This window comes from Lissotriton vulgaris, chromosome 7 (assembly GCF_964263255.1).
Source record: "Lissotriton vulgaris chromosome 7, aLisVul1.2, whole genome shotgun sequence".
Classification (NCBI taxonomy): domain Eukaryota; kingdom Metazoa; phylum Chordata; class Amphibia; order Caudata; family Salamandridae; genus Lissotriton; species Lissotriton vulgaris.
In genome coordinates, this window is record NC_141695.1 from 307,809,579 (window position 1) to 307,837,497 (window position 27,919).

General features: G+C 47.5%; 1 protein-coding gene across 1 annotated transcript in view; it reads right to left on the reverse strand.

Annotated features, from left to right (window-relative positions):
- The window catches only part of SHANK1 (SH3 and multiple ankyrin repeat domains 1), a 1,619,594-nt gene that overhangs the window by 790,729 nt on the left and 800,946 nt on the right, over window positions 1–27,919 (reverse strand). The window lies entirely within an intron of this gene.

The window sequence follows — 27,919 nt, forward strand, 5'->3', positions numbered from 1 at the left end:
TGAGTCCCTTTCTTATTGCACCATCAGGATTCAAGGAAGCCGGGCCGAAGACGGCTGTAATGCCAGAAACCGGTCCCCGGAAGCTTGTTTCCTTCCCAGTATAAGAATTGGCTTTGTAGTTTGGTCTGCCCTGTTCCCATGATGCACTGGGCCAGGGACAGACTAATTTGCATGTAGCCAGGTTCTGAGCTGGGATGGTGCAGTGAGCTAAAAAACGGTGATGGATCAAGCCCTGATCTGTTGACTGGGTACGAGTGTTCTGTTTAATTCAGATACTCTGTCCATCACCACCCCCTTTTCTGAATCATATTCCGCCTGAGGCGTGAGAGGAACAGGAACCATTGGAGACATCCATGACAGAATACAGCCCAGGTGAGCCGTGGAGGCGGGGACGCCCAGGCCACTGACTCTGGGGTGTTGGAAACCCAGGCAGCAGGGAGCCTCGTCTCTACAGTAGGCCTCCTGGCGCCTATAAGTGTGGGAACAATCGCTCACAAAGAGGCATCAACGGTCAAGCGGCGGCCTGATGGCCGGCCAGGGACTTTAACTTGCGGGCCACAGCTTTGGGGGTGTGGGCTCAGGATGTTCGGGTGCCCTGCTAATCATAACAGAGAACGATGCCTCGCACGCTCAGGGAAGTAGAGATTGCCGAGGCAGGTGGGCGGTCAGATCAGCGGTCCTCTCCAGTCTAACCTCCAGCTGGGGACCCAGAGACGCACTTGGAAACACAGGAAGGGCCAACACAACATGAAAGCCCACACACAGATAATCCTTGCATCACACTTGAGCTGCTCGGCACAGGGATCGAGGTGCGGCCTTGCATATGTATGTATGTGTGTGTGTGTGTGTGTGTGCGCCCACACAACCCACAGCACAACAAGCACCCCACCAGCTCCACCATGACCATGCTCCGACTAGGACATGGGAGGTAAACAAATCACCAAGAAAGCCCAACACAACAGAAGGGCCCAGGCAGACACTACCCAGTATCAAACTCGAGTTGCTCGGCACCAAATTCGAGGTGCAGCACCACACAGCATCGACTCCACAATCCATAGCATAACTTACGCCTCACCAGCTTCGCCGTGCCCACGTTCCGCCGGGGCACGGGAAGTGAAGAGACCGTCAGGGATCCATCGAAGATACCCATGAGAGAATACAGCTTGAACACAGCCCGCACCCAGCAACAAGCACAGCAGTCACAAACAAGTCAAGACCAAGATTAGGGACCTGCACGGATTAAAACAAAAAGGAAGACTCAACTTCATACAAATATGGGGAAGCTATGCTCCCACACTGGACCTCCAGTACCCACCACAACACAAGATAACAATAAAACTGCCAAATCGCAGCTGAAAGACACAGAGCCGTCCTGAGTGTTAACCATTTCTCAAAAGTTAGCTACGGTGCTGATAGCCATCGAACATTCCAGAGTTACGATGGAGGAACGGTTCAGCACCCTAGTCACAGACCTGAATCTACTGTGCGACGACCACTGTAAATTGGCTATTCTTGGATTACACGCAGGCGGTACAGCACCAACGCTCCTCGTTCTTAGAAGTCAAGTGGCGCCTCTGCCAAGAGGGCATACAATATTCACTACTCTTTCCAGCATGTGTCAAGGTCATACATGAGGGCACCACCACATTTTTCACAGATCCCGAATCCACTTACGACTGAATCGAGCAGCACTGTCCTAAGAACCCACTCCCACCCACAAAAGACACTGAACAAACCCATAAATCAAAAGGCTGATATCCCCATCCCTAGAGACATGGTACACGATCTAGATCCATGCCTTGCACCCGACTGTGGGATCTCTGGACCTAGAACAAATTACAGCAGAGCGTAGGAAAGCCCTGCAAGCAGCGGCAGAAATAGGACCAGCCTCAACAGCATGGACAACGGCAGAGGCCCACACATCTTCACCTTGGAGGAAGAAGGCAGTGACACAACAATGTCCCAGCAGGCTCAGTGACCCCGCCACTGATGACACCGCAAACAGCGGACACACTTTTGTGAACTGCACCATTTATCAGGCGTATATCTGTATTACTTATGCGATATCTGTGAGATTTAAACCTGCATATGCATGTTTCATAAGCAGCACACGATAAGCATACATAAGCCCCCCCTCCACACGCAGTGATCCTGCAAATGCAAACTGCGAAACTAGCTTAACCGTGCAGCCAGTCAGACCACATAATACATTAGAATCTGCGTGACATGCAATGTTTGGATGTGCCCCCTGATGCAGTAGGTCCCAAGTATTGGGAGATTCGCTCACCCCAGTTATTACTAACCATTTCAACCACAGACCCAAGCACTGAATATATACCCACAGATGGATGAGCACTGTCAGTACATGAGTGGCACCAGAGCCAATCAGATAAAGAGGCACACACAATCCGACCCCCTACCTCGCGGCACCCAGACTAAAACACTTAAACCTCCCAAGGACACAAACAAAAATATTAACATTCTTACATTTAATGTGAGGGGCAAGCATACAGTCTGCAAGAGATACGTGATCTATGCTTACATAAAGTGGCAGAACGTGCAGATTGCGATACTACAAGAATCGCATCTCATGAAGGGAGAACTCGACAAATTCCGAATGCGCTATAGAGGCAAATTCTGCGCAACCACACACTCCGCATTTGCATGGGGGACACTGGTCTGGCTCCGGCTGGGGGTTCCGTTCCAGGAGCTGAGCAAACCAGTAGACATGGAAGGTCGCTATGCTCTTCTGGAGGGACACCTGGATGGTAGGCCAATTTTAAAAGGCAGTATCTATGCGGCAATCACAGATCAAGGGAAATATGGAGACTCCCTATCCCACACTCTCGCCCAGTACACCGCAACACTCTGGATACTGGGAGGAGACTACAATTGTGTGCAGAACCTCTCCCTAGACAGGTAACATCCACCACACCCATCGTCACAGGCATTGGCGCTAACAAAGCGATTTAACGCCTGGGCTCACCACAGGTCTCTAGTAGATGCATAGCACAACAAATACACCACCACAGACTTTACTCCTTTCATTCTATCCCGCATAATCTCAGAGCTCGCCTAGACCGGTTCTGATGCTCCCCACACATACTTCCCATGATCCAAGACACAGAATATTTGGGACATGTCCTATCCGATCACGATGCGCACACACTCTCCCTGACCTGGCAGCTACTGCGGCCCCCAGTCTCTATCTGGCATCTACCACGCAAATGTCTAGAGGACCAGGTGTTCAGACAGAAACAAAAAACACACATTCAGAATTATTTCCATGAAAACGCTAAGTCAGCATCCACAAGAACAATAGAATAGGATGCGTTCAAAGTTGTGATCAGAGGAACATGTATTCAACACATATCAGGTGTCCATAAATCCCTGGAATGATGTATAGTAGAGGAGGAATGAAAACTGGCTACTTTATCGCAGGCAGCAGAGAAAAATGAGGGGACAGAGGCCCAGATAGCGGACACTAAAACCACATATTCAGAAGTGCTTGTGGACCTCGAAAAAATACAATTTCAGAGCGCCGCAGCCAGAGAACACAAAGAAGGAGATAGAACCAGGCACATTACTGGCATGGCTGATTCGGCAAGACATTATCTCTCACCCTATAACCAAGGTGCGCTCCCGAGTGGACAATACACAAGCATTCAGCACTTTCTATACAGGACTATATACAGCTCCAACCCAAACGGACCCAGTGTCAGTAGAAAGATTTCTGGCTACAAACCCACTACCATGCATAACAGCAGCTGACAGAGACACACTAGATATGAGCATCTTGCCAGCAGATGTGACACAGGCAATACAAAATCTAGCTAAAACATTCTCCAAACTGCAATAGCCACAGCTGGCGGAAGTATATGAGGTCGCGCTTGGTGGCCGGGGGGGGTGGGGAGCTCCTGCAATCCTTCCAAGAAACTCAGACCGCAACACTTGCTACATGGGACCTGTTGTCAGCAGATTATAAAATTTTTGACAAAATACTGGCAGAGCGCTATGCAACGATTCTCCCAACCTTAGTGCACCCAGACAGTGTGGGTTCATGCAGGGAGGATGCCTTTCTACAAAATCCGACGGTTGTACCACATGCAGGACTAGGCTCAGAGCCGATATCCCTGTGCAGATTGCCTGATCTTAGACCTAGAGAATGCCTTTGACACTTTGACATGGCCTTACCTATTTGCGGTGTTACAACGGATGGGAGTGGGCCCCAGGCTATGTGCATACACAAAATTGATATATACAAAACCTACCTCTAGGGTCAGACTAGGCCGCCACATATCACCCCTATTTACAGTGTCGAGAGGGATGCAACAGGGCTGTCCACTCTCCCAGCTATTCTTTGCTCTGGCGATGGACCCTTGGCGGTTCATCTAAGGGAAGAGGGCAAGCATTGGAGTATACCGTTAGCAGGAATCACGCATAGCATATCACTGTATGCAGATGACTTACTACTCTATGTAAAGGCCATCACATCAGACCTTACCCCAATCTTTGCAGCCCTGGCAGACTTTGAGACAGTAGCCAGCCTCAAAGTCAACTGGGCTAAGTCCACAATATATCTGCTTTCCGATGATCTCCCGCCTCAAGAGATCCTTGTTGGAGGAGTCAACCTCACCTGGAGCACGCAAGCCCTACGCTACCTAGGCATGCGCCTATATTAAACTACACAGGACATATATGAAGGAAATCGCCAGAAATCCTGGCAGGTATTCCCTCCTCAGTCGGTCGGCTTCTGGCACTGACGGCGGGCGTCAACTAAGGGAGACCATTACAGACACTGAATCGATATAAATCAAAAAGATTTGACGTATGCTAATCCTGGGTTCAAGACCAATGACAACCTACCCAATACAGGTGACAGTGGCGCAAGCCTGCATACAGCGAACCCACCGTAAGTCATGTGCAATCCTACACTTTTCCATACTGCTGCCATTAATAGGCCTTCCTCAAGACCGCAAGTTTTATACAGCGCGAAACCTTCAAATCTGGACAGATCACTCACTAACAAATGTAGGATCAATGTTTCCAGATGGCCATCTAATTTGATGAAAAAGCAGCCGATACAGACCTACCCAATGGCCAGCTCATCCTATACAGTCGACTGGTGGCAGATTGCCGTAGAGTCTTGCATATGTGAGATAGGGAAACGGCAACGCACCTGGTCCTTCATGTCATCTGCAGATAGGGCCCAGGACGTCATATAGTGACCTGGATATACAGAGCCCTCCGAGACTTCGCAGCAGTGTCACTTATACCCCTGCAAGATAAATGGGAGACAGAACTACTGAGGTTGTTAAATGACAAAATATGGGAGCAGGAACTAGAATACCCAAAGAAAGTGTCCCGCTATCCCAGATTCAACACTTTACAATTCTTTTTCGTGCATACCAAACTCCTGAGTATCTCCAAAGATACTACCCAAACACACCATTCTGATGCCCAAGATGTCAAATTGCCTGCTTGTCTTTCTTTCACATGTTTTGGGACTGCCCAACGCTTCACTCCTATTGGAGTACAATACACACCACAATATGCAACGTAACAGGACTTACAGACCTTACCACATGGGATGCTCGTGCATTAGGTTTATTCAAAAGCTGCAAACATCGCAAAGTCGAGACACAGTTTGCTTTCTGGCCCTACTATTAGCTAAGCGGGGCATTGCCATGCATTGGAAGACCCCAGCGGTACCCCCACTAACAGCCTGAGTCTAAGCATTCGCTAAATGGGGGGCAGCCGAAGAAGAGGCTCTATGATACAAGGAAGCCCGAGGCGTATGTAAGTGCTGGATATCCATGCAATGGACGAATCTCCTACATGCCTTCAAAAACGCTCTAGAACACACGGGGTCCCCCGTGGAAACGCCACTTCCGATGCAAGCCATCTCAAATATACCCCCTTCCGATGGAGACTCCTTATCTGAACTCAGCTCATAAGCAGCACAAGCATAACTCACACTAATGACTCCCCCTCGAGCCTTGTTAAGCCACCACTTTTAGCGGAGGCGTGGACTCTCAGCACCGCTCATTCAAGTCAACTCTCCTGTCCCCCCTTAAACAGTGCACCTACAGTTCACTTTAACTTTAACACCCCCAGTTTACTCGTGGTTACCACACTATGACATGGCACTCTCACAGCTGTCCATGTTCAAGTTGAGGACAAAATACAAATACGAAATGCCAAAATTGTAACCAAACTCCTCTTTAGATAACAGGTCATGGGCAAAGTACTGATCACAACACCAAACCTACCATATGTCAATAGATACCATGAAATTGTAACCAATTGCATGTACAAGCTCATATAAATAACGTGATCGAAGCTGTTGTAACATTTCATTACTGAACCATGAAAGTAAAATACTTTACAAAAAAGAAATCGGAGCACAGGAGGGGTGGGAATTGTTTGTACAAGAAGATAAGGCAACAGAGTGCCTGTCTAGAGAGGTGAACCCACCTCATTTTGTCATGAATGTAACTGTGCATATCTCGTGTACAGAAACAAGAAAGGAACATTTTCTTAACACCCCCTGAGTAGCTCTTGAAACATTCACAAGTTCAAAATCACTAATAAAAATCACCAGGAGTAGCAACACGCTTTTCAAGATGATCTCAAGCTTTCTAGCAAACTGTATGGTACCCAAAGTTCGCTACCCACTGCAAGCCAACAATTTATTTATCATGTATGCCCACATTTAGAGAATCAAGGAAGACTGGTGCATCAGAACTGGAACGATACATATTTAACCAGTGTATCGCTTGTTATGAAGTGTTCACAGTCAGCATGCACCTCCCATGTTAGGCAATCTTGCATGATCTGTGACTGGAGATCAATGTGCCAGCACTTACAGCAGACATTATATGCTGAGCAAAGAACATATTGACTCCTCATCTGTTACAAAATATGGGGCCTATTCTTAGAGCTAAAAGTCAGAAATAAGTGTAATGCTATGACTGAAATTACCTCAGTTACGCCGGTCAATAATTCACAAAAGGATTCCTGGCAATTCGAAATCTACACTCGGGCAGATATGTAAACATCTAAGTGTGGGGTTTTCTATTTTTTTGCAACTAGGCCTGATGTGTTCAGCCTTATTAAAATGTTTCTTACATTAAAGCTTCCCGTTCCTTACCAGGGTCAAGAGTCACAGCTGATTACATTTGAGGGGCTGGTAATGTATTAAATGTGAGTGGAGGATTCTTTGAGTTGGCTGCAGCAGCACTGTTGTAGATGTGAATGTAAATAATCGTTGTCAATCAAAAAGGGAGGGAGGCCTGGATGACTTGCCCTCGCCATAAGAAATGTATCCCCAGATGTGCCATTGACTTATTCTGATTGTAGCCGCGACAGTCAAAGTGTCACCAAATGTATTCCTCCTGTCTGTACATATACATACAAAATCTGTTTTAGTGCTGATTTCTTGACTGTGAAATACAATTTAAAAAAGGGAGGGAGGATAGGATAACGGAGCCACTCTTACACCTCCTGATATATAATAGCAAAAAAAACTACTGAAGAGTGGAGCCAAGGATGGTAAAACCGTCAGTAAGAGTCTCTCTATAGTGTTAAAAGAACCCTCATCCACCAACCTAGTTAGTGACATGCTTCATCAGTGGGTTCCCACCAGAGAGGCCAAATGCCTCTCTGGTGTGCTATGGTGCCTGATTACAGCGGAGCAGGTTTTTTGTGAAGGTGACAGTGCAATAGTGACAACCAAGTGAAAGGTTAAAATTGACTTTACCAAACCACAAAGATCATTTATTAGTGGAAGGGTAAGGCAAAAATAAAAAAGTGAAATGGATGATAGACTGGATAAATTGACCTGTCACATCACTTATGTAAAAGAGATGTGGTCTACATGTTTCAGCCTCATTAATGCCTATTTGAGAGGCTTTCTTCAGGACCGAGCACCACGGCGGTATGTATACTCTAAGGTACACCCTAATCTCTGGTGACAAAGTGTGACTGCATAACTTACGGTTTTCAGGAACACTTCAGTATAGCTGAAAGCATTTATATTCTGTAAGGTAGAAAACATATGCACAATGAAAATGAACAAAGTACATAAAAAATATCAATATACCCAACTGTGATATGAGTGCTACTCTTCATGCCATGATTATAGACTTATCATTACATAAACAGGCATAAATATGGAGTTGTTTCTGTCCTGTAACTCCAGTTCTGTAGTAGGGGTATCTCTGTTATAGTCATAATCTAGTGAATAGTCCCGCCCATGTGCGTGGACCCCGGAGCAATCAAAAATAATCTCTTAAGGTGTCGAAAAAATGCAGAACTGCACAGACACTTAAAGAATTTAAAGACAGATAATGCAGCCTATAAACAGGATACACTGTCCAGTACTTCAACTAGAAATTCCACCAAAAATCCACAAACAGCAAAGTCTGTCCAGATTTCCCTTGCTTCAACAGCAAAAACCCTCTGGAATGACATAGAGGAAGACATGGACAGACAAGCCCCATAGGCTGCCATTATGTGACTCAAAACAGGATACTGTGCCTTTAAGAGAACTTTCCAGAACTTCACAGTATCCCAGAATGCACTGCAGGTCCCTTTTACTTTCAGTTCTTTTTGAAGGCGCAACACGCCAGACCTGTAGCATTCCTTACATGAATATCTCTCTCTCCACCGGGGAGGAGGGCGGGCGCTTATGACTATAACAGAGATACCCCTACTACAGAACTGGAGTTACAGGACAGAAACTACTCCTTCTGTAGTAGGGGATCTCTGTGTATAGTCATAATCTAGTGAATAGAATGGCAAGCCCATCCCCACACCAAAGCGGCGGTGGAGAAACGAGAAATAACACCACTATTGTGTGAACAGATTTCGCAGCGAAGCCTGCCCAACCTGAGCGTCTGCCCTGGCATCCGTGTCCAGGCAGTAATGCTTAGCAAAGGTATGGACCGACTTCCAAGTGGCGGCCTTGCAGATTTCTGCAATAGGAACAGTACGGAGCAAAGCCGTCGTGGCAGCTTTGCCCCTGGTGGAATGAGCCTTAGGTTTACCCCCTAAGGTCTTATTAGCTTTCTGGTAACACAGTTGTATGCAGGACACAATCCACCTAGAGATGGACTGCTTAGAGGTAGCAAGACCCGTCCTGACTGATCCATAATTGACGAACAATTGGTCTGACCTACGAATATCTTTGGTCTTATCCAGATAAAATTTCAACACCCTCCTCACTTCCAGGGAATGTAAGGACCTTTACGCTGGAGATGAAGGGTTCTGCAAAAATGTAGGCAAAGTTATAGTCTGGTTGACATGAAAATCAGAAATAACCTTGGGAAGAAATTTAGGGTGAGTACGCATAACAACCTTAGCAGCATGAAATACAGTATAAGGTTCTTGGCAACACAACGCCTGAATTTCACTCACCCTCCGGGCCGATGTAATGGCCACGAGGAAAGCCGCCTTCCAGGACAGGTGCTGCAACAAAGCCTTATGAATAGGTTCAAAAGGCTCCTTCATCAATCTGGACAGCACCACATTCAATTCCCATGAAGGCGAAGGAAGCCTGACAGGAGGGAACACTTTCTTCAAGCCTTCCAAAAAATCTTTGATCACAGAGATCTGGAAGAAGGAAGCCTGTGAAGGGCTTTTCCTGTAGGCAGTCAAGGCAGCAAGATGAACCTTAATGGAATGAACATTAAGGCCAGACCGTGCCAAATGTAGAAGGTAAGGAAGGATGACATCTTCCTTGCACGTCGTCGGGTCAAAGTTCTGGGACTCACACCAGATACAAAACCTCTTCCACTTGTAAGCATAGGATGTCCGAGTGGAAGGTCGCTTAGACTCCTTCAGTATGTCCATGCAATCCTCAGGTAGATTTAAATGGCCATATTGCACTATCTCAGGAGCCATGCCGCCAAACTCAAAGACGAGAGGTTGGGGTGCAACATCTGCTCCCCGAACTTCGTGAGAAGGTCCGGCCTGCACGGCAGCCATATGTGCGGAAGGAGAGACCGGTGAAGCAGGTCCGTGAACCACCACTGCCTGGGTCATTCCGGGGCAATCAGGATCATCCGTGCCCTGGACTGGGACAGCTTGATGAGCACCGCTGCAATCAGGGGAATGGGTGGAAAAGCGTACAGAAAGCGGTTCGACCAGTTGATCTATAGCGCATTCCCCAGCGTCCCTTGCTGGTAGTACCTGGAGGCGAAGTCTCAGCATTTGCTGTTTTCGGCGGTGGCTAACAGATCTACGTCTGGAGACCCCCACCTTTCGAAGACTTCTCCTAGTACTTCGTCGTTTATGACCCATTCGTGGTTTTCCTGAATCAGTCTGCTCAGTGCGTCTGTGTGAACATTCTGCACACCTGGTAGATGGGTAGCCGTTATCGTCGATCCTCTGGCCAGAAGCCAGTGTCAGGTCGTCTGCGCCTCCTGAGACAGGGCGCGCGATCTCGAGATCCCCTGCTTGTTGAGGTAATACATCGTGGTCGTATTGTCCGTCTGTACAAGCAGAGAGTTGGTCTGGAAGGATGGATGAAAGGCCTTCAGTGGCAAGTGAACAGCTCTGAGTTCCAGGAAATTGATGTGATACGTGGACTCCATCGGCGACCACATTCCTTGAATCTGTAAGTCTCCCGAATGCGCTCCTCAGCCGTGGAGAGAGGCATCCGTCACGATAGTCTGAGTAGGAATGTCCTTGTGGAAGGGAACCCCTCTGAGGAGATTCTCCGCTGAACACCACCACTTCAGAGACTGAAGAGCATGCAGAGACAGTCGTATCTTGTCGTCCCAAGATCCTTTTCTCTGGTCCCACTGGTCCTCCAAGCACTCATGCAGAGGTCTCATGTGTAGCCGTGCATGAGGAGTGAAGAAGATACAAGAGGCCATCGACCCCAGTAGAGAAGACACCATCCTCAATGTTGTAGATGGAGCGGTCATAAGAGCCTGAGCCTTCCGAAGGATCGATCGCCGTCGCTCCTCCGAAGGAGACACGCTTGCTGACAGCGTATTGATGGTGGCTCCCAAGTATTGAATGCACTGGACCGGGATCGGGACAGACTTGGACATGTTGATGTGCAACCCCAACTTGTTCAAGAGAACGCGCGTCTTCTGGAAGTGTGCTTGAGCTTCCGAGAAGGAGGAGGCCTTGATCAACCAATCGTCCAGGTACGGGTAGACAAACACCTTGTTCTTCCTTAGGTGTGCCGCTACCACTGCCATACACTTCGAGAATGTTCTGGGCGCAGACTGCAGCCCGAATGGCAGCACTGTGTACTGATAATGATTGGTGCCGACTTGAAATCGCAGAAACTTCCTGTGTTTGCAGGTAATGGGCACATGGAAGTACGCATCCTGTAGGTCTATTGCACAAAGCCAGTCTCCCTGTTGCAACTGAGGATAAATCTGATGCAACAACAGCATGCAAAACTTTTCTCTGCAAATCCACTTGTTTGCCTGCCGCAAGTCCAGAATGGGCCTGAACTCGTTCTTGTCCTTCTTGCGAACCAGGAAGAACCGGGAGTACAGACCTCTTCCTCTTTGAGACAGAGGTACGTCTTCTATCGCCCTTTTCCTTAACAGGATATCGGCCTCCGCCTGTAGCTCGCGCAGTTGATACTGTTAGCTGACCAGAGGGATCGCTGGAGGCGGGCAGATGAACCGAAGACTGTATCCATTGCAAACAATATTCAGCACCCACTTGTCCTGAGTAATTTTTCTCCACTCTGCCAGAAAAAATTGAACGCTTCCCCCCACCGGAGCGGGTAACGGATGAAGGGGAAGTAACAGCTCAGTGTCGCGACCCGGCCGGGCCCTTGTTGCTGTAGAGGACTGCTGTCCCCCTCTACCCTTCTGGCGCTTCTGGAAGGGTCTCCGGAACTGCTGCTGTTGTTGCTGATGCTGTCCCGAAGACTGCCCTCGTCCTCTACCCTGTGCACCGAACCGTCTTTGGAACGGGCGGTAGGACTTCTTTTCTTTCGGCTTCTCCAAGCCCACAGCCGTAAGGGTCTCCGCCTCCGCCTTCATGCGGCCCATCTCGTCATCTGCATGTTTTCCGAATAAGGTCTCCCCGGAAAAGGGCAGATTGGCCACCCGCTGCTGGGCCTCTGGCTTGAGCAACGTGAGCCTGAGCCAAGCATGGCGTCTCTGATTGATCCCATGACAGTAACCATGGGCACGTAAAAAACAAATTTGTGGAGGGTCAAGGGGAATATTTAATGACCTGTCTGCTCAATCCCCTAATCACAAGATACTGAACACACAAGAGAGCAGATCAGGTCTGTGGATGGTGTATGGCTATACCAGTCGACATGTTTCAGCCTAAGGGGATGGTGCCCCGGCTTTCTTCAGGACCTTCAAGACATGAAAATAGCTACTGCAACTGTGTGTGATATGTTCGATTGAAAAATATCAATAAATGTACTTGAAAAAAGGTACATATCTACCAGGGATCTTGAACGCTTAATGTGCCCTTAATGAGCCAAGCGGCTTCAAATTCGGGGTACCGACGGACAGAGCGGGACCTCATACTCCCGAGCGGTCGCCGGGTGAGGTGAGGTCTTCACCCACACAAAGCTGGGAAGAAGATATGCTTCCCTCTTTCCAGTGGGCACATTAAGCGTTCAAGATCCCTGGTAGATATGTACCTTTTTTCAAGTACATTTATTGATATTTTTCAATCGAACATATCACACACAGTTGCAGTAGCTATTTTCATGTCTTGAAGGTCCTGAAGAAAGCCGGGGCACCATCCCCTTAGGCTGAAACATGTCGACCGCACTACACAGCGCCAGAGGGTAATCTTATTACCCGGCGTGTTTTTTAACCCTTAACACTTAGATTTCTGTTTCAATGTTTTCCAGAATCTAGGTAGTTGATTTTAATTGTCACTATAATTTGAGCACTGCACATTTATTACATCAGTCTAGGATAAACATCACGGCTAGATCTGATATCCATCTCGCACTGACACTACATGGTCAGTTGCGGGATGGAATGATCAACAATTCTCACATGACGAATACTCCACCAAAGAGGTGGGCTGATGAGAATTGTTCTAGCTTTTGTGTTCAACAACATTATGTGTTGGATTGCAATTTCCAGCAACATTAGCCCATACGGGCAGCCAATTGGATCGCAGTTACTGGTATAGCCATACACCATCCACAGACCTGATCTGCTCTCTTGTGTGTTCAGTAACCATGGGCAGCCAACAGGGAGACATCTGCCGCTGCGCTAATGACCTCGTTTGACACCAGCATCCCTTCCTTAAGGATCTCTTGGAAGTCCTCCCTCTTGTCTCTTGGCAGAAGTTCCACAAACTGTTGCAGGGAGTCCCACAGAGCCCAGTCATAGCGGCCTAGCAGCTCCGCATCGCTGGACGCCTTCATCGCCGTGGACGAAGTCCCACAAGCCTTCCTTCCAGCCGAGTCGATCCATCGACTTTCTTTATCTGGAGGCACAGTGGAGGACGGGGAGGTAGAGTGTAACTTCCTGGCCGCCGTCACTATCACTGAATCAGGGAACGGATTTATCCTCAGAAAGGCCGGGTCCGAATCCGGGGCCCTGTATTTCTTCAGAAGCCGGGAGGGAGCGGCCTTCACTACAGCCAGTGTGAGGAACAGATCCTCTGCAGGTTCTACCAGTCCAGGTACCAGTGGTAGGAGAGGGCGAGACAAGTGCCTCTTGTGAAGCGTCTCGAATATCACAGACGTCGTAGGTGTCGGAGCCGTCACTGTGATACCCAGTTTTGCAGCCCCCCTCAGGAGAACCTCCTGGAATGTACTTATGTCATCCACGGGAGACACTCTGGTCCCTGGGGAGCCCGTTAAAGTCGGTGAGTAGGAGCGGGTCCTGGAGGAGTCCGTGCGGGACCTAGATCCCCTCCTCCTATGGTGATGCCTTGATCTGGTGGAGGATCTGCATCGACTCCTCGATCTTCCTCTCCGTCCGGAGCGTGATCGTGACCTCCTCGGCCTAGGGCGATTAACCGGTTCCACTGGAGCAGGTGACTTGGGCTTGGCCGGGGCCTTCGGCTTAGGTGTCCCTTTGGGAGGTGTCGGAAGATTAGGCAATGAAGTCGACCTCGGAGGAATCGGAGGCGGCTTCTCTGGCATCCGAGGTCCAGGTTGAGGTGGAGGTAATGGAGGAGGAGTAGGATTCCTCGGAGGGGGACCCCTCGGCAAACGAGGAGGTGGAGTCACCTTCCCTGATGGGGTATACACCTCGGAATACACCGAGCCCGGTGAACCGCCTTCTTTACCAGCCTGGGACGTTGGCGAACCTCCCATGGCGTCAGGTCTCCTTCCACTTCTCTTCGACGTCGAAGAACGGCGACCAGATGGTAAGCGTCGGCCCCGCGACGTCGGACGTCTCCTCCTCGGCGTCGAACGCCTTCGCCTCAATGGCGACCTCGTCCACCTTGACGGCGACCTTGTGCGCCTCAACGGCGTTCTTCTGCGCCTCGACGCCGATCTGCGCCTCGACGGCGATCTTCTGTGCCTCGGCGGCGATCTGCGTCTCAAGGGCGATCTGTGCCTCGAGGGCGACCTGTGCCTTGACGGCGACCTGTGCCTCGACGGCGACCTGTGCCTCGACGGCGACCTGTGCCTCGACGGCGACCTGTGCCTCGACGGCGATCTGTGCCTCGACGGCGATCCACTCCTCGACGATGATCGTCTCCTCTTCGCCGACGGCGAACAGCAGTGTCGCCTCGACGGCGAGCGCCGACGCCTGGCCTTTCGACGTCGAACGCTCGACGCTGACGTCGATGAGGACGACGACGAAATAGTCACCGCAGACTTATATGGTCTTGTAACATCCTTCGACGCCGAGCGTCGACGTCGTTTCGCTCCCGACGACGGGGAACAGACCGTAGTCATCCCTCTCGACGCCGTAGTCGGTGCAATCGACCCAGACGGAGAATGGTGACGTTTGCTGACCTTCCTGCCCCTAGGGAGCCCCCCAGAGGTCTCAGCATGGGCAGATGAAGCCCCTCCAGACCCACCATGTGCCTTCATTCTTCTTTCTTCGAAGCCCTGAAGTCTGATCTTCTTTCTGTCCTTCAGGGTCCTACCAGAGAAGCCTTGACAGATCACACACTCCTCTGGGACATGGGAAGATGGAAGGCAGAGGATACAAACCTCATGGGGATCTGATTTGGCCTTCTTCCTGGAGCACTCCGGGCATTTATCGAATAATGCAGGCATATTCGACAAAAAACAGAGTGCAAGAACCAAGGAGAAAGGCACCAAGTACAATAAAGCACTTAACTTGAAAAAAGCAGTGAAAAATCACCAAAAAACCCTTAAATTGGGAGAGCTCAATGCTCCAGGGTCCTGCTTGCAGGAGCCGGAAAAAAGAACTGAAAGTAAAAGGGACCTGCAGTGCATTCTGGGATACTGTGAAGTTCTGGAAATTTCTCTTAAAGGCACAGTATCCTGTTTTGAGCCACATAATGGCAGCCTATGGGGCTTGTCTGTCCATGTCTTCCTCTCTATCATTCCAGAGGGTTTTTGCTGTTGAAGCGAGGGAAATCTGGACAGACTTTGCTGTTTGTGGATTTTTGGTGGAATTTCTAGTTGAAGTACTGGACAGTGTAGCCTGTTTATAGGCTGCATTATCTGTCTTTAAATTCTCTCTTAAGTGTCAGTGCAGTTCTGGATTTTTTCGACACCTTAAGAGATTATTTTTGATTGCACATGGGCGGGACTATTCACTAGATTATGACTATACACAGAGATCCCCTACTACAGAACCTGTATTTCCCTGCGTTAGGATAACGGTGCGTCTCACCAAACTGTGCAAGAATGCATATGTTTTTATCATCTAATTTTGATGATTACACACAGCAAAATTGGCCGGTGCCATAGCGTAGTATCGCAGTAATGTTATACAATTTGAACCTGACTTAGAAGCACAAAAGTGCACGATGAAGGAAAAAAAGTCTTGGGAGAATCAAAGACACATTACGAAGAAAGATGGTGCTTACATATAACGTGGTAATGTTTCACGTCATGGACCCAGGCGGGGTGTGAGGACTTGTAGTCACACACTGGAACGTAAAAAAAGACACATAAATAATCACGCGTATACTCACTACTCAAAAGTCCAATGCTCTCGAATCACCTATATTCACCAGCAGCAGGATCTAGTTGATAAAGTGGTCCTGCTGTAGCCGGTATTTAAATAATCATTGCCTAATCGGGTTGCTGAATTCTTTAATACGTAGGGATAGGCACTGCACTGTTGGCCTTTTTCAATCACACCTTACAATTGCCGCATTCGTCCTATTCTAGTGCCAATGCCAACTGAGGAAGGGGATACCCCTTAAGGCACGATATCATTCCTGCAAACTAACTATGTTAATGTAGCAGTCCATTACTATTTGATGCTCACTCATGGAGCTACATCCTGGTAAAGTGGTCCCGTTCCACAAGAGTGGAGGAAGCTAGCCTTTAAGGTCACCCCTACTAGGCAAAGAAAGTATTTTTGGAATCAAACCTCATTCCTATGCAACAAATAACATCTACATTACATATGCAGTCAACACAAAGGAACCACAGCCTACTACCCACTACAGTGTCTCCAGCAGTGCCTCAAACATTTTCCTGTTCTGCCTGCTGGCAGAAAAACTGTGGGGAATAGTTACAACAATAAGACCAATTAACAACCATATGATCAGGCCACCAAAAATAGATGCACATTATACAAATTCAGAATTCAAGACGCAGCATGCAATATCATAAAAAGTTATAACCTAAAGCATGTAAAGCATGCATTTACTTAAGTATGTCACCTTAATGGTTCAGAATTCAAAAAAGATACCACTTGCTGAGTGTTAGCAAAGGACCTTCTGGAAGGCTTAAAGTCAGCCTTTAGGGCACCATTTAGAGTATGGCAGAGTGAAAGCCCTGTGGTAGATCAGAGGAATGTAAACCTTTCACTGGATGGCCATGTCCACCATGAGAATGCCAGATCACATACATCCTCATTTTCACTGCCCGCATCTGAACATGTGAGGCTCGGCAGGCATGCGCAGTGAAAATGCAGAACGGTCCCCATGTGCATGAACAAAAATCCCTGCACAGTGGGACCATTAGTTTTTTTTTTTTTTTTGAAAACCTCATCATTCAAAGTTTATTTCTCTGAGCAGAACACTACCAAAGCAGGTCAGGCTCTCTAAACTCAGCAAATGGGCCCCAGCCAGGGTCTTTAACTTCGGCAGTCAGTCTCCCAGGGTCCACATAAGGCTTAGTCTTGCTCTCTCAGCATCTGTGCACTTGAACCTTCAATTCACCGAGTTCTTTCTTTATCAAAACCTATTAATAATATTATAGCAAAGGCAGTAGGCCTGACATATTTATTGAGAAAAGCATATGTTAACATCAATGTATTTAAGTGTGGGTTGTAATTAATCTATATGAAAGCCGGCAGAAAAATATTTTGTTACATGGAATCTCATAGGTTACTGTGGTAGTCAAGGGTGTTTAGTGTTGGTTACCTCCTGTGACGAACAGTAGATACAGAAGATATGTCAGGCCCTCCTAGGAGAAAGTGTACGGTCATTTTGTATACCTTTGTCATTTTATGACAGTGTGCCTGGGGGTTGCCTGGTGGGCAAGCTTACGCTTTTGGTGATAAGGTATTGGTCTCATGGGTGTACTGGGAAAAGATATATATATATATATATATATATATATATATATATATATATATATATATTTCTCACACTTCTCCCTTCACGGAAAGGAATTGAGTCGCAACACGAACCTTGTTTTCTCGCCAATTTATTTAAACAGGAACAGCATGTGGCATTTTCCGACGCGTTTCGTTCTGCTCGAACTTTTTCAAGGTGAGCCATTTACACCGATTGTGCACTGTTGGTTACTGCAGTCCAATGATAGATGTTAGGTTTCACATCCTCCGGTGGTACTTGAATGTCAGGATTACTTCCTGTTTGTAAGGCATTGTGGTACCTGCAGTTCCAAAGGCCAATGTTCATTTCCCTCCAGTGGGTAGTGTAGTTTACTACCGTTCCGAAATTAGAGTCATTTATAATTTGTCAATTAAAACACATGATTGTGTGGGCTAAGGTTCCCCAAGTCCGCTTATTTTCGAAGTTGACCCAGGTCCAATACCAGGGCAGGTCCCTGGCGGCACCGCATCCCCCTCTTCGTTTGCACGAGTCCACAGGAAGGCTCCAGGCTGGAGGATGATGGCGCTCTTCTGGTGGTGCGTTTCTCTTCGGCGGAGCCAGCCGATATTAATTCTCACACTTCTCCCTTCACGGAAAGGAATTGAGTCGCAACACGAACCTTGTTTTCTCGCCAATTTATTTAAACAGGAACAGCATGTGGCATTTTCCGACGCGTTTCGTTCTGCTCGAACTTTTTCAAGGTGAGCCATTTACACCGATTGTGCACTGTTGGTTACTGCAGTCCAATGATAGATGTTAGGTTTCACATCCTCCGGTGGTACTTGAATGTCAGGATTACTTCCTGTTTGTAAGGCATTGTGGTACCTGCAGTTCCAAAGGCCAATGTTCATTTCCCTCCAGTGGGTAGTGTAGTTTACTACCGTTCCGAAATTAGAGTCATTTATAATTTGTCAATTAAAACACATGATTGTGTGGGCTAAGGTTCCCCAAGTCCGCTTATTTTCGAAGTTGACCCAGGTCCAATACCAGGGCAGGTCCCTGGCGGCACCGCATCCCCCTCTTCGTTTGCACGAGTCCACAGGAAGGCTCCAGGCTGGAGGATGATGGCGCTCTTCTGGTGGTGCGTTTCTCTTCGGCGGAGCCAGCCGATATTAATTCTCACACTTCTCCCTTCACGGAAAGGAATTGAGTCGCAACACGAACCTTGTTTTCTCGCCAATTTATTTAAACAGGAACAGCATGTGGCATTTTCCGACGCGTTTCGTTCTGCTCGAACTTTTTCAAGGTGAGCCATTTACACCGATTGTGCACTGTTGGTTACTGCAGTCCAATGATAGATGTTAGGTTTCACATCCTCCGGTGGTACTTGAATGTCAGGATTACTTCCTGTTTGTAAGGCATTGTGGTACCTGCAGTTCCAAAGGCCAATGTTCATTTCCCTCCAGTGGGTAGTGTAGTTTACTACCGTTCCGAAATTAGAGTCATTTATAATTTGTCAATTAAAACACATGATTGTGTGGGCTAAGGTTCCCCAAGTCCGCTTATTTTCGAAGTTGACCCAGGTCCAATACCAGGGCAGGTCCCTGGCGGCACCGCATCCCCCTCTTCGTTTGCACGAGTCCACAGGAAGGCTCCAGGCTGGAGGATGATGGCGCTCTTCTGGTGGTGCGTTTCTCTTCGGCGGAGCCAGCCGATATTAATTCTCACACTTCTCCCTTCACGGAAAGGAATTGAGTCGCAACACGAACCTTGTTTTCTCGCCAATTTATTTAAACAGGAACAGCATGTGGCATTTTCCGACGCGTTTCGTTCTGCTCGAACTTTTTCAAGGTGAGCCATTTACACCGATTGTGCACTGTTGGTTACTGCAGTCCAATGATAGATGTTAGGTTTCACATCCTCCGGTGGTACTTGAATGTCAGGATTACTTCCTGTTTGTAAGGCATTGTGGTACCTGCAGTTCCAAAGGCCAATGTTCATTTCCCTCCAGTGGGTAGTGTAGTTTACTACCGTTCCGAAATTAGAGTCATTTATAATTTGTCAATTAAAACACATGATTGTGTGGGCTAAGGTTCCCCAAGTCCGCTTATTTTCGAAGTTGACCCAGGTCCAATACCAGGGCAGGTCCCTGGCGGCACCGCATCCCCCTCTTCGTTTGCACGAGTCCACAGGAAGGCTCCAGGCTGGAGGATGATGGCGCTCTTCTGGTGGTGCGTTTCTCTTCGGCGGAGCCAGCCGATATTAATTCTCACACTTCTCCCTTCACGGAAAGGAATTGAGTCGCAACACGAACCTTGTTTTCTCGCCAATTTATTTAAACAGGAACAGCATGTGGCATTTTCCGACGCGTTTCGTTCTGCTCGAACTTTTTCAAGGTGAGCCATTTACACCGATTGTGCACTGTTGGTTACTGCAGTCCAATGATAGATGTTAGGTTTCACATCCTCCGGTGGTACTTGAATGTCAGGATTACTTCCTGTTTGTAAGGCATTGTGGTACCTGCAGTTCCAAATATATATTCAATGCTATAGGTCTGATCTTATTATGAAAAGTTTTGCCAAAGGCACCAGGACTAGCTCATTTACTGAGAAAAGCATTAGTTAAAGTCAGTAGGCCTTTAACATTGGTTGTTATCAAATTTATTTTGTGACAGGCTATAAACAGGTGTTTTATTACAAGTAATCTCACAGATTGCAGTAGTAGGCAAGGGTTTACCTAAATGCCATACACTGACATGATTCTTATTAGGTGCTATGGTGAGGAGTAGTATATTGTTTTGCAAATTTTATGTTTTTACATATTTCTAACTGTATAACTGTATGCATGACGGTTGCCATTTTATGTGCACTTGTATATGCTTATATGTGCTATGGTGTCAAGCCAATGGCAAAGGCTACAGACCTTATTGGTTCATTTATAAAATGTTACGCTAATTAGATTTGATCTGCTTATTATTAAACACTGTGAAAAAGCCTGTAAGCCTTACCTACTTATTGTGAAACAGATGTGTGAAAGGCAGTAGTCTTCTACAGATGGATTACTATTACATTGGCTAAAGTTTAAAGGCAGGTATTCTGTTAAATATAATTTCATAGATTATCATAGCAGGCAAGCATTTTGGTGTTGGGTGATCCACCCGATCAAACCATGGGAAAGCTTTTGCCCAACACAGTATGTCTGAGTTAGTTATAGAGACAACCAATGATAAAAGTTACAGGCCTGAGTGTTTGTTATGAAAAGTTACAATAAAGGCAGTAGGCCTGACCTATTTATTGTGAAAAGCATGTGTACAAATCAATTGTCATATAAGCATGGATTATTATTAAGTTGCATTTAAGCCTAAAGGTAAGTATTTTGTTACATGGATTCCCACAGATTACAGTAGGAGGCAAGAGTTTTGGTGTTGGTCATCGACTCTGAAAAACCTTTGAAGCAGAAGATTTGTACTTTGATGATTATTGTTGGGCTCTGCTTAGATGGGTAGTATTCTGTTTTGGCAAGTGTAATTTTGTACACTTTTGTAACACTATAACGTCATAACCTCCAAGCATGATGGTTGACAGTTTAAGTGCACTTCACTAGAGCTGTGTTTGTTATTGCATCAAGCCAGTGATAAAGGTTATAGGCCTACTTGCTTGTTATGGAAAGTTGTGATAAGGGCAGTGGACCTGACATATTGATTGCGAATAGCATATGTTGACTGCACTTAAGGGATGATTGTTATTCCTTAGTATTAAAGTTTACTGATAGGTATTTTGTTACATGGAATCTCAAAGATTACTGTAGTGGACAAGCGGTTTGGTGTTAGTTACCCCCTCTGACAAACTGTGTGAGGAAATGCCCTTAAGGATGATTGTCCCCACTTTTTGCTACATTTAGTACTGCTTTACTAACTCTAAGCACTGCGGTGCTGATGACCAGCTACCGGTGTATATGCTCTGACCCCTAAAAACATGTAAAGTAGGCTGGTCTCGGAATTGGCATATTTAACTTACCTGTAAATCCGTAGTATATGGTACTTTGTGGACTGCAACACCTATTGTGCCCCCATTAAAGTGACAGTACAAAGCATACCTTCAGGCCTGCTGTTGCAGCCGAGTGTGTAGTTTTAAACCTGCAAATTCGACCTGGCAAAATAAACCTTTTGCTAAATTCAAAACTTCCTTTTTAATATTTTTGCTTCAAAGCTGTTTCATTGAAAAAACACATCAAAAGGAACAATACAACAATCAAATAATCATGAGAAAGGAGAAAATAAAAAGAGAGGAAAGAAGAAGGAGAGGAAGAGGTTTTGAATATTTTTAAGTTACCCATTAGGTAGGCCTTAGAAGCCCATAAGGCAGGGTGCAGGGTATTAAAAAGAACTACGTCTGGTTTTTTGTGTTTTACATGTCCTGACATGAAAACTCACCACTGTCATTTTCACTGTACCATTGACTAGCATCGAATTATACTAGCACAGCTGCTAAATGTTACAAAATATCTGAAATATTGTTAAATTAGGATTTTAGGGAACTATAAAGGTGGCTTTCGAAAGTCACCACTTTCTTGCCCAAAGTTTGTAGCAGCTGTTTCTGATGGGAAACAGTCAGAACACCTCTGTCACACGTGGTCCAACTACGCAAGCCTACCATCATTGCCTTAACCACGCGTATGACTTAACCAAGCATATGAAAGGTTAAGGCAGGGCATGGTCTAGCTGCTGGCTGATGCTCGGCGGAAGCAGGAAGACATCAGGAAGAGAGCCAGAGGATGTGGTGAGGTAAGTGGGGCTGGGGATGGGTTTGTATGGTTTGGGGAGGTCGGGAGGGGGGGGGGGAGTTTTCAGGGTTGTTAAAAAATTCTTATAAAGCACACGTACACCGGATTGGTTTCATGGTGCTGCTCTAAGAGGTACCAGAGCCCTGCTGACTGACTCATATGCTTCTCTAAACAGCCAAGTCTTGAGGAGCCTATGAAGCTTAAGAGATCTTTGCTGGATCTGATTTCGGAGGGACGGTGGTTCCAATAACTGGGCGCTAGTACGGCAAACCTAACACCGCCCAGATGCTTCAGTTTGAAGGAGGGTGTTGTCAGAAGGTGCTAGTGAGCAGAGAGCAGGTTGCGCGTGGGTGTGTGCCTTTGAATAAGGCTGTAAACAAATTTAGGGCTCCTGCCATTCAAGGATTTAAAGAGAAGACAGCATATCTTGAAGGCGCATTGCTGTGGGATAGGGAGCCAGTGCAGCTTTCTCATGAGGGGGGTGACATGTTGCCACCTAGGTTGCTGAAAGAGCAATTTCGCTGCCTGGTTCTGTACGAGTTGCAGTTGTTTAGTTAAATTTAGTGGAATGCCAAAGTATAAGGAATTGGTGTAGTCGATATGGGACATGACCATGGGTATTACCACCTGTATCAGTGTATGAGGAATCTGCTGATCTTTCTTATTTTCCTAAACTGGTAGAAACAAGTTGAAATAACTGAGCAAATTTGGGTCTTCATTGTGAGATTGCAGTTAATAGTTTTAGCAGAAAAGGATGGGGTAGAGGAATGCCCCAATTCCTAGGCCAAAAATGTGTACTCCAAGGGTTATGGGTGCCCCTGTTAGGACCAGTTCAGTTTTGTTTGGGTTAAGTTTTAGGTTTTAGGTGATTGCTGTTTATCCAGCCGCGAATGGTCTGAAATTTAAGGACTCAGGGGAGTTGCTAATGGAGAACATTAGTTGGAAGTCGTCTGCGTAGTTGAAAGTGCAAGCTTTCCTCTTTTTCAAGGCTCGAATCAGTGAGAGGAGATAGAGGTTGAACAGATGGGGGGATAGTGAGGAGCTCTGCGGGACTCCACACGTAGTCCTAATCTTTGTAGCTGTAAATTGGGCTTTATGGACTGATTGAGAGTGGTCTTCCAGGAAGGAACTAATCCAGCTAAGAGCCAATCCCAGGATACCTGCATCTCTGACATGATTGACCAATATGCCGTTGTCGACCCTGTCAAAAGCCGCAGAGAGATCCAGAAGCACCAGAGCCTGCGGGTAGTCCCTGTCGGCCTCCTTCGGGAGAGTGTCCAATACCGTCAATATAACATCCTCTGTAGAGTGTGCTGGGCGGAACCCTGCTTGATGGGGGTCAAGATATTCAAACTGTTTTAAGAAGGCAGAGAGGCCTCTAGCCAGGTGAGCTTCCAACACCTTGGCCAGGTATGGGAGCAAGGAGATGGAGCGATAGTTCGTCAGGGTCTGGGGATCAGCCCTGGCTTCTTTAGTAGGGTTACAACCATCGCCTCCTAAATGGCCTCGGGGACATAGCCCTGGGACAGTGACTCATTCAGAAGGGAAAGGGCTGATCCAGGGCGAGCAGTAAAAGCTTCCTTTAAGATGTGGGTTGTTCTTAAGTGGGACGGTAAACTCACCCTTGCGACCCCATTATGGAACTCAGAGAGACTGGGCAGCCTGTGGAAAACAAAGGGTTTTGATAAATGGGATCTCATTGGGATCTCGCAGACCAGGGATTTTGGGGGAAAGACACAGTGCTCACATTCGGTGCTCTCCAAGAAAAGTATCATCTACAAGAGAGTGAGCATTATCGATACCTCCAAGTTAGACATGCCCCACTCAAGCATATTCCCAAAGGCACCATGCTCCCAGACGCCTCCCCCCGGAAGATCGAGTGTTAGATGGTCATCTCCCGGAAAAGACCATATCGTTAATATATAAAAAACTGATCAACAATATGGGAGACCCGCTGGCAACCATTAGGGCACAATGGGGCACTGACGACTTGGAATTAGATGATGAGGACTGGCGGGAGGCAGCCTCCTCTCCAAAGGTAGTGGCTATTCAACTGAGACTCAGGCTTGTGCAATTAAAGATTCTTCACAGGTCGTCTGTCACGGGGCCCCAGCTAGTGCACATGGGTCGGACGGAGAGCGGGGAGTGCCGGAGAGGGTGCGGGGAGCTTGGAACCTTCATGCATACTTTGTGGCATTGTGCAGAAATACAGGAATACTGGGTTAAAATTCATGACAAGATGTGAGAGGTGCTAGGGGTGGAGATACCAGTGGAGGCTCGAAGGTGTGTCCTAAATGTCTGGGAGCCTACAGATTTGAGTGAGTATGGGAGACAGTGGGCGACCCTTCAGTGTATGATTGCTAAACGGAACATTGCTCAGGTGTGGGGCGCCAGCCAACCACCCCGGGTCGAGAGGTGGATGGAGGTCCTGGATTGGTCGGTCTACGACGCTAGGGGCTGTCCTGCGAAGTGGGGGAAGGTTTGGGGAGCCTGGAGCACTTATAGTGGGGCTTTATGTGTTCCTCCAGTTGTTTGGGACAAAGCGGCAGTGCATGAGTCCCTGTGATCCCTAAATATTATCCTGTATGTATTATCTTGTAGTACGGAAATGTATATATGACAAATGTGGAAGCGGCATATGTCACCCGATGCCTTTTCTTTTTGATTTTGTTAATAAAAAGATTTTTTTTTTAAAAAGATGTGGGGGTGGGCAGATGGTGGGGGAGGGGGGTCGGGTAGTTTTCAGGGCTGGTGGGGGATTTGGGGTAGTTATCAGTGATGGGTGATGGGGGGTCGGGTATTTTTTTTAATTAGGGTGTTAGGCCTAAGGGAAATGGCAGATGTTGGGTTAATTTTAGGGACAGTGTGGGTGGGAGCGGGTTAGGGCAGTGTATGTAAAGGGACAGGGTTTTAGGCTTCAGGGCAGGTGGAGGGGACTGGGTAGTCGGGTCGTTTTTAGGGCTTATAAGAGGGCGGGGTAGTTTTAGGGCCAGGGGGCGGTCGGTCGTTTTCTAAATTAGGGGTTAGGATTAGGGTTTTAGGCCTAAGGGCAGTTGAAGGGCTTGGGGTAGTTTAAGGAACAGAACGGGGGTGGGATGAGGTCAGGATGTAGTCAGGATGGTAAGGTTTTGGGCCTCAGGCAGGTAGGGGGTTTGTAGTTTAGGGTGGGGGGTTGGAGTAGTGGCGACCTTAGCCCCACATCCCCCTTTACCATTCATGCCTTAACCACGAAATTACGTAGTAAAGGAATGTCTGGTTAAGACGCATTTGTGGTTCGGGCTGCCTGGTGGAGGCAAGCGTAAATTGTCATCAAGCAAAATAGTTTCTGTATTTTAATTAGGACTGTCTTTGACAGGGTAATTTTAGATTTTTCTAAATAATTTTTATTCCAATTTGTGCCCCTTATAAAACCTAAGGGAACCATGGAGACCTGGCTAACCTGCACAACCTGATCCTCTGGGATCCTCTGGGATCCTCTGGGAGCTGGAGGCTCTGTACAAACAAAGGAATCTTAAGATAGGCAACAGAGATACAAAAGACGACATCCAGAAAGCCCATAGGACCTGGGATTCAGCCAGTTTAGCAAATGTCACTTCTAGAACAAAAGAAACCACAAAGGGGAAAGAAAATTTTAACCTGTGAGAGGAAGTGGCAGAGGAAGAAGACAGCTTGTCCCCGAACAGCCCTTCAAGAGCACCCTTGTGGAGAAAAGGGCAAAGCTGAGCCTAAAGCCCAGAAGAAATGGTGGCCCCAAAAAAAGAGGTATCCACAGGGGGAGGTCACACGATCCTCGCTTGTGCAAAGGGATTGTGCCTGGTTTTGTGGTTGAGGATGACACTGATAAATAGTTTGCCTCCTCTGAGAGAGCTTAAAGGATGAAAAAGATGAACACCCAATACTGGGGATTCTTGTTAAGTGTGAATTGATTCCAGTTACTGGGAGGGACAGGTTCCTGTCCCTAGAGCAGGAAGTAGCAGAGTCCTACCCCCCCCATGAAGAATGGCCTAGTGGAAAAAGTTGGGCTAACTCCAGAGGAGTATAGAAAGAAATGTAGGGAAACCTACAAAGATGAACAGCAGTCCTCCTAGGCCAACCTTGTAGATGTAAGGCAATATCATGGGTTGTACAATTTAATTGTAAAGGAGCACATTTTAACGAATTGTTCTTCAGAGAAGCTACACCAGTACCTAGAAGATTCAAAGCTGTCCAACCACAGAGAGCTGGGTAAGACAGCAGATGAGTGGACATGCACCTGGTCTGGCCAATAAACTGGAGGTAGTTGTAAGGGAGGGGCTAGGACCACAAAAGTGAAAGGAGGGGAGCATCAAGAGTGAAGCCCAAAGAGACCTCCCTAGGATCCCAAATGTCTGAAGAAGGGAAACAGACGCATCTCATCCTTGGAAGAAGGAAAGTGGGATACCAAAGTGATGGAACTTCTTTGAAGATGCTTCACTGCAAAAAGTCAGAGCACAAGAAGAGGGATGCCTCAGGCCCCCAAAGGAGGGCTGGCAATGGGGTGACTTGTGCAGCCTGGGGAAAGAGTTCACAGATGCAGAAATGTTAGCAACCTTTAGTTAGGAGGTGGACCCAGATGGAGAACTGATTATCCCAAAAGGTGGTAGAAAGTACTTTCACTAGAACACAACATACAGGGTCCCTGCACTGAGGGACACAGGTGCCAGTCGGACAATTTTAGTGGACAAGATGGTTTCCACAGAGCAGTATCTGCCAGGAGAGGTTGGCAGGGTGAGGAATGCCCATAGGCAGACACCTATCAGCCCTGTGGCCCTCAAATGTGAGGGTGGCCTTACCAAGAGATGGGTAGTGGTCAATCCTGGCCTCAGACTGTATCCTGGGCAGTGAGCTTCCACAGGAAGGAAAAGAGCCAAGAGGTGAAGTCACCCAGGACACCACAAAAGCGTAGACTTCTGGAGGTACTGTCAGCAAAGGGTACTGAGGGCCGGCAGAAAAGCATAGGGTCGGAGGAGAAGGTGGCAACCCATAGGGAGAGGACCAGAGGGCCAGAGTTTACCTGCTCTGATAGAAGGGGATCCCAAGACTGGCTGTGGTGAGACCACTACTGAACTAGGGATGCTGCTTGCGCTGTCACCCCGAGAGGAGCCAGGAGACCTGGTCAAGCAGACACCCCCAAGACACCATCAGATGGTGTCACCCTCAAGAAGGACTGTGTGTCCACCCTAGAAGCCCTGTAATGCCAGGCACAAACTCAGTCTCAGGGTACAGACCCTGGACTGAGAGAAGGTAGCGTGGAAGGAAGATGTCTACCATCTGAGGTGGTGTCCCCCACTTAAAAGAATCCAAGAGGTCCAAGGAACTTAAGGAGCAAGTGATAGACCCTTACCAGCCCCTGAGCGGGAAGGGAGGTCTACTTTTGGCCCTAGACTACCAGATATACCTGTCAGTGTAGAGCTAGGGGTCTGGTTCCTGACACTGATAGCCCTCAGTGGTATCTGCTGGCTGTTTGCATTTGGGGGAGCAACTGGCC